Genomic DNA, 6,879 nt, shown 5'->3' with positions numbered 1-6,879 from the left:
AGCCCGATCTACTTCCTAAACCATTGTAAATTCCTGTATATGGGTGCAACTTGGCTTTTATTCTAAGTGATAGTGTAATACCAGAGGCTATTCTGAATGTCATTGAATAGTAATATTCTTACTGAATTTCAAGCCCATGGTCTTGCTCAAGGACGTTCTAGGACTGTTGGAACACTGGCTTTAGCTATGCCAGAATTCAATCTTAAAAGGCACTTATAATAGGATAATACTAAAAGAGAGCATGTGGATCCATCCACTAGACTAACTTGGGAATGGAAAATTAATATATGGGTTAGAGAGAACGCCGGACTCCAGGAGCCAGTTTCTGTGAAACTTTTTTGCCTCAAGAGTAGCTTTTAAGCCTCTCGGCTTGTCAAACTGACTGGACTGGAGTGCATGGCAAGTCCCCTAAAGAAACATGAGACAAAGGCTTAGTTACCAGCCTGTGGTATTTTGAAACCTTTAGGAAGTCAAGTCCTGTCGGAGGGTTTGGTCATTTGAAGATGTGGGACTCACATCAAGTGACCTTAGGTATGTGGTGTTCTCCATTCTCCCTAGCCATTGTGAGTGAGCAGCTTCTTTTAGTACATTCCCACTATGCATTTCTTGTGGTGACACCTGCCTTGCCACTGCCCAAAAGATAACAGGTCCAAATGTACACAGGCTGAACCCTCCAAACCTGAGCTGAAATAAACCTTTGTACTCTGTGAAACTTCTCTTAGGAACTTGGCAAGTGCTTCAGAAAGCAGACTGAAATGACAATTTTACCCTACAGTGGTGTTTGTGCATCCCAAGTCCCAGTGAAAACATCAGCTTGCATGTTTGGTTGATATCCCTGTGAAGCCTGCATTCTTCTGAAGGGAAAAGGAGGAGTGGGTGGGGAGAGGGAATGGGAGGAGGGATAGAAAGGATAGGGAAGTGAACTGTAGCCAGGCAGAGAGAATATGAGAGAGTAAACTAACAAAAAATGAAAAAAAAAACTTGGCTAACAAAGCATCATTATATGTTTAAGAAGAAGATATTTCAAAGTTATCTGCACACATTTTTATCCTAATTGCAGGCATCTGCAGAACATACCTGTGCACATGCACACACACACACCACACACACACACACACACACACACACACACACACACACACACACACACACACACACACGTCTTCCATGTTCTACCATCTGTACCACACTTCTCAAATCCCTAGCCTAGCCAGGAGCTGTAATGCATGCTCTGACTCACAGCAAAGCAAGAGACAATTGCGCTGAACACTTTCAGGCAGATGTTACCACACACATTTTATTGATGCTGTTTCCTCATAAATTTGCATAAAGCAATCATTGCCACCAAAAATGAGATGCAGTCAACAAAGAAACTGTTTGTTCTTAAGGTCTGAAAATATGTTCCTAGTGAGGAAGGATTGTTTTTTCTTGTACTTCACTAAAAATACTGCCAACATTTAAAAATACTAAATAAATATATCAACAACATTTTCCCATGAAATCACCCCAATGCTTCTCTAATTGGTATGTTATGGCTCTCTCTGTCTCTCTCTGTCTCTCTCTCTCTCTCTGTCTTTCTCCCTGTCTCTCTCTGTTTCTCTGTCTCTGTCTCTCCCCTCTCCTTTTACTCTGTGTTTTAAAGGTTAAATTTGGTGTATCTCCTTCTGTGTTACGTTTTGTTGTTGTGATAAAGTACCATGACCAAAAACAACTTGTGGAAGGAGGAGCTTTGGGATTCGTGGTCTGGAGTGGGTCTCCTTAATGACAAAGAAGGAATGGCTGGAGGACATCTGGACAGAGAGCTTTAGATCACATTTTGCCATAAGGAAGCAGAGAGTAAAGTGTACTTGAGGTAAAACTACAAACCTTCAAAGTCCACCTGCAGTAAAACATCTCCTCAAGCAAAGCAAAGCTTTCTAAAGGCTTTATAACCTCCACAAATGGCATCACCAACTGGGCACCAACATTTCAAATATATGAGCCTACAGGGGATGGATATTGTTTACTCAAACTACTATGTTCCACACCATGGCTGTCCCAGCATGCAAAATGCATTTAGTTCAACTTCAAAATTTTTCATAGTCTTTAACAGTCTCAATATTGTACAATATTTCAAAGTTTTTTTCTGAGACTCAAGGCAGTCTCTTAACCCCCCATAAAGTTAAGGAAACAACACAACACAAAACAAAACAAAAAAGGAGACAAACTTCTAACATATAATTTACAAAGCCACAGAATATACATTTTCTTTCTAAGAGATAGAAGTGGAATGTATTGAGTAAATTCTGGACCATAAAAAGACTGAAATACACCAGAATCAATACCAAATTCTGTAGCTCCATGTTCAGTGTCTGGGACTTTGCTTCATAGGGATTGCATGGTTCTGTCCCTCTGGTTTCATGACCCACACAGCACCCCTTTCTTTTGAACTGGTTCTATTCCTTGAACTCATTGTTCCTTGATAGATTCATGGCTTCTCATCTTTAACATCCTAGTATCTCTCTCACTACCAGGTTTTATTTTCCCAGCTTCACACAATGGCCTCTAGGGGCCTTTTTCTTTTTGCCCAGTGACACTAGAACTGCTTCATGTTGGCTGGCCTTAGCACCTGCCTGAAATCAAAAGAGACGAATCCACACTTCTCTCACTCTTGCATCTTTCCTGCTTGTCTCTCATGTCAGTAGCTTCTGGACAGTATTGCTACATTCATTGCCAACTCAGAGCAAACCCTCAGCTTTTCAACCTAATTAGCTTTTGTTTGTTTGCTTTTAAGAGAAAAACACCCCCTAGGATTTCCCCTCTCAAAACGTGGAAGCTTAATTGGGTAGAGTTTTGCCTTCAGAGGGTTCATGCTATTTCAGTACAGGGTACAGGTCTCTCCTTTATAACACCAATATCCTTAACAAATATAGTCTCTTTCAGCGAATGCCTTGGCTGAATCGTGAAACTTTCCAGTGCCCCTTTTCTCTCCAAACTGTACATTTTGTATTTCTTCCTGGCCCACTTACCATTTTTATTGTAGACCTGCATAAGATCACTCATAAGCCCTCCACTTTCTCAATGTTATGTGTATTAAAATAATACCCCCTTTAGAGAAATCAGTCTAATACTTTTTATTCTATTACTTTTTATTCTTGCTTCAAGAATAAAATAGAGCACCCTCTAGTCTACCTGCTAATCAATTCATTGTTTCCTTCCGAGACGTCATAAGCTGAGCCTCCACCATCCACATACTTACCAACACTATTTGATGGGCTCCTACTATAATGGCTGATAAAGCTCTGTTTGCAACATCCAGTGGCATCTCTAGTCCACAGTTCCGAAGTCACCCACATTCCCCACCCTCCAAAAAATCCATATTCAGCTTTTCTATACCAACTCCCATATTTTGGTCCCAATGTTTGTATCAATTTCTTTTTAGTTGATGTGATAAAGTACCATGGCCAAAGCAACTTAAAGAAGAAAGAGTTTATTTGGGATTATTGTTCCAAAAGGGGAATCCAGAAAGTGAGAAAAGTGTGGCAGCAGGCAGGTAGAGAAGAGAGAAAAGTGTGGCAGCAGGCAGCCAGAGCAGGAAGCTGGATGGTCACATTTTATTACACAGGAGAGTGAACTGGAAATGGTCCAAGGGTATAAACCTTCAAAGCTCACCACCCAGTGACATACTTTTTTTAGCAAGGCCATACTTTCTAAAGGTCCAATATTCTCCCATAACAGTGACAGCAGCTGGAAAGTAAGTATTCAAATATCTGCACATGTTGAAGACATTGCTCCTGCAAACAATACTCTCACCATACCAATGTATTTTATTTATTTATTTTTCCAGATCAAGCATAAATTTTTATTTTTCCACATTATAAATATATGTCTTATTTTATTTCATTTTATTTTATTTTTTATTCTTTAATCTTTTTTACAGTCTAGTCATTATTCCCCTCCTGGTCCACCCTCTGATCATTCCTCATCTCATACCTTCTCCCCCTTCTCCAAGAGGATGTTCCCTCACCCCCACCCCACCAGACCTTCCCACTCCCTGGGGACTCAAGTCTCTTAAGGTTTAGGTGCTTCTTCCCTCACTTGGGCCAGACTAGGCAGTCCTCAGCGTATATGTGTCGGGGGCCTCATATCAGATGGTGTATGCTGCCTGAGAGAACTTGGGGGTCCAGATTAGTAGAGACTGCTGGTTTTCCTATGGACTTGCCCTCCTCCTCATCTTCCTTGGCTTCTTCCAGCTTTTCCCTAATTCCACCAGAGGGATCCCCAGTTTCTGTCCATTGGTTGGGTGTAAGTATCTGACTCTTTCAGCTGTTTGTTGGGGTATAGAACTAAACAGAGAATTCACAACAAAGGAATCTTGAATGGTTGAGAAGCACTTAAAGAAATGTTCAAAGTCCTTAGAGATCAGTGAAATGCAAATCAAAGCGACCCTGAGATTCTACCTTGCACCAATCAGAGTGGCTAAGATAAAAAATGCAGGTGACAGCAGATGCTGGCAAGGATTTGGAGAAAGAGGAACACTCCTCCATTGCTGTTGGGACTGCAAGCTGGTAAAACAACTTCGGAAATCATTCTGGCATTCCTGAGAAAATTGGAAATAGTTCTTCCTCAAGACCCAGCTATACCACTCCTGGGCATATACCAAAAAGAGGCTCCAACATATAAGAAGGACACATGCTCCACTATGTAAATAGGAGCCTTATTTATAATAGCCAGAAGCTGGAAACAACCCAGATGTCCCTCAACAAAAGAATGGACACAGAAAGTGTGGTATATTTACACACCTTAGTACTACTCAGCTTTTAAAAACAACGACTTCATGAAATTTGCAGGCAAATGAATGGAACTAGATAATATCATCCAGAATGAGGTAAGTCTGACACAAAAGGACAGGCATGGTATGTATTCACTAACAAGTGGATATTAGCCAAAAAAGTACAGAATACCAAGGAAGCAATCCTCAAAACTCAAGGTTAACAAGTCAAAGGGCCCAAGTGAGGATGCTGGGATCTTCAATTGCATTTGGGAAGAAGAGGGACAGAGGGAGTGAGGGGACAGGGTAGGAGAGGGGAAAGAGTGGGGAAAGGGGGAGCATGACCACGTATGGGGGGGGGAAGGGAAAACAAGACTAAAGCCCTGAGGGTCAGCAGAAAGGCAACCTTGGGAGGTAGGAGGTTGGAGACCCTCTAGAAAGTACCAGAGACCTGGGAGACTCTCAGGAGCCAAAGGGAGGTGGGACTGTAGATGAAATGCCCTATAGTGTTGAAAGGGAACTTGTAGAGTCCACTTCTAGTAGAAAGACAGGCCATCAAGTGGAGGAGTGGGGTTGCCATCCCACAGTCAAAAACTCTGACCCCGAATTGTTCCTGTCTAAAAGAACTGTAGGGACAAAAATGGAGAAGATCCTGAGGGAAAGATGGTCCAGTGATAGGCACAAATTGGGATCCATATCAAGGGGAGGCTCCAAGGTCTGACACTATTACTGATGCTATGATGTACTTAACAATGCACTTTAAAAGGTGGATCAAAAGTCATGGCTTTTGAAAAAGCCAATAAATCTCAAATGTTTTTAAAGAGGAAATGAAACTCTTGAATTGAATGAATATATTTAGAAGAAAAAAAATTGACGGTTCTTTGCATAACTGAAGAGTATGGACAGATGGTGAACTCTCCACAAGTGCAGGATGTTATAAACATAAGGAAATCTCCCAAGAGACACAGAGTTGGACTAGAAACCCAGAATTTTCCAGAGCAACATGGTTTCTTCACTCATATACATGCTCTTTCACAGAAAGATTCTGACTGCATGAAAACATACTGAATGTTGGGCCCAATCAAAACGTCAGGGTAAGATCTCTCCAAGTAGGTAAGGGAGGAAGATTTGGTTTATAAACTCAAATGAACAAAAGCTTCAGCTAAAAATGTTGGTGTCAAATCTGACAGAAGAAAATCTATTTTGTACACTATTTCACTTGTTTCCATGATTTTGAACAGGAGAGTCAACATATGATAAATTATATTGCATTGCATTTAAAAATAAGTAAATCAGTAGATGAGTCTGCAGAGATGGCTCAGTAAAGTGCTCATTACATAACCTGAATTCAGATCATAATTACCTAATTACCCATGAAAAACTTGGTTATACAGGCACATATCTGCATCCTCAGCACTCTATAGGCAGAGACCAGTAGATCCCTGGCAGTTAGTTAACCTAGCAGAATCAGCCATTGCAAAACCAGCTCTGTATTCAGTGAGAGACACTTACCTCAAAAGGTAAGGCATATAGAATGATTGACAAGGACACTTGCCATTGATTTCTGGCCTCTGCACCACTACCCCTGCTCCAATGCATGTTCACACACACAGAGACACACACACACACACACACACAGAGACAGAATAAGTAAAGTATAACAAAAGAAAAAAATATACAAAAGTAGAACTAAAGTTGAACTAAGTATTAGCTTTTATTGGCAAGAGAATTAAAAAACTAGTTTTAGAAACATATCTATTGACAAATGGATTAATATGAATTTCATTAAAAAATTGCAAGTGAAACAGAAGGGAAATTATAATATTGGAGAAGATAATGTTTGAAATGAAAATACAATAAACATGTGCCTGGAGAGAGTCAAAACAAAACAGACTCAATAAATTATCAAAGCCATTCTAACATAAGCACAAGTGACAACAAGCATTCCAGCCAGAGCAACAGAGCTGCCTCACAGTGAGTGAGACCTACTAAATGTGAAACTCGAACTCCAAAGCAAAGTGCCACATGCCTGCTATCCCAGTACCCCAACTTCTTGAGGCAGGAAGGTTCTGAGCTTGAGCCAAGGCAGTTACATAAGATTGTATGTGTGTGTGTGTGTGTGTGTGTGT

The sequence above is a fragment of the Mus caroli genome, chromosome 4, assembly GCF_900094665.2.
Source record: "Mus caroli chromosome 4, CAROLI_EIJ_v1.1, whole genome shotgun sequence".
In the NCBI taxonomy this organism is placed as follows: domain Eukaryota; kingdom Metazoa; phylum Chordata; class Mammalia; order Rodentia; family Muridae; genus Mus; species Mus caroli.
This window is presented reverse-complemented; position numbering follows the sequence as displayed.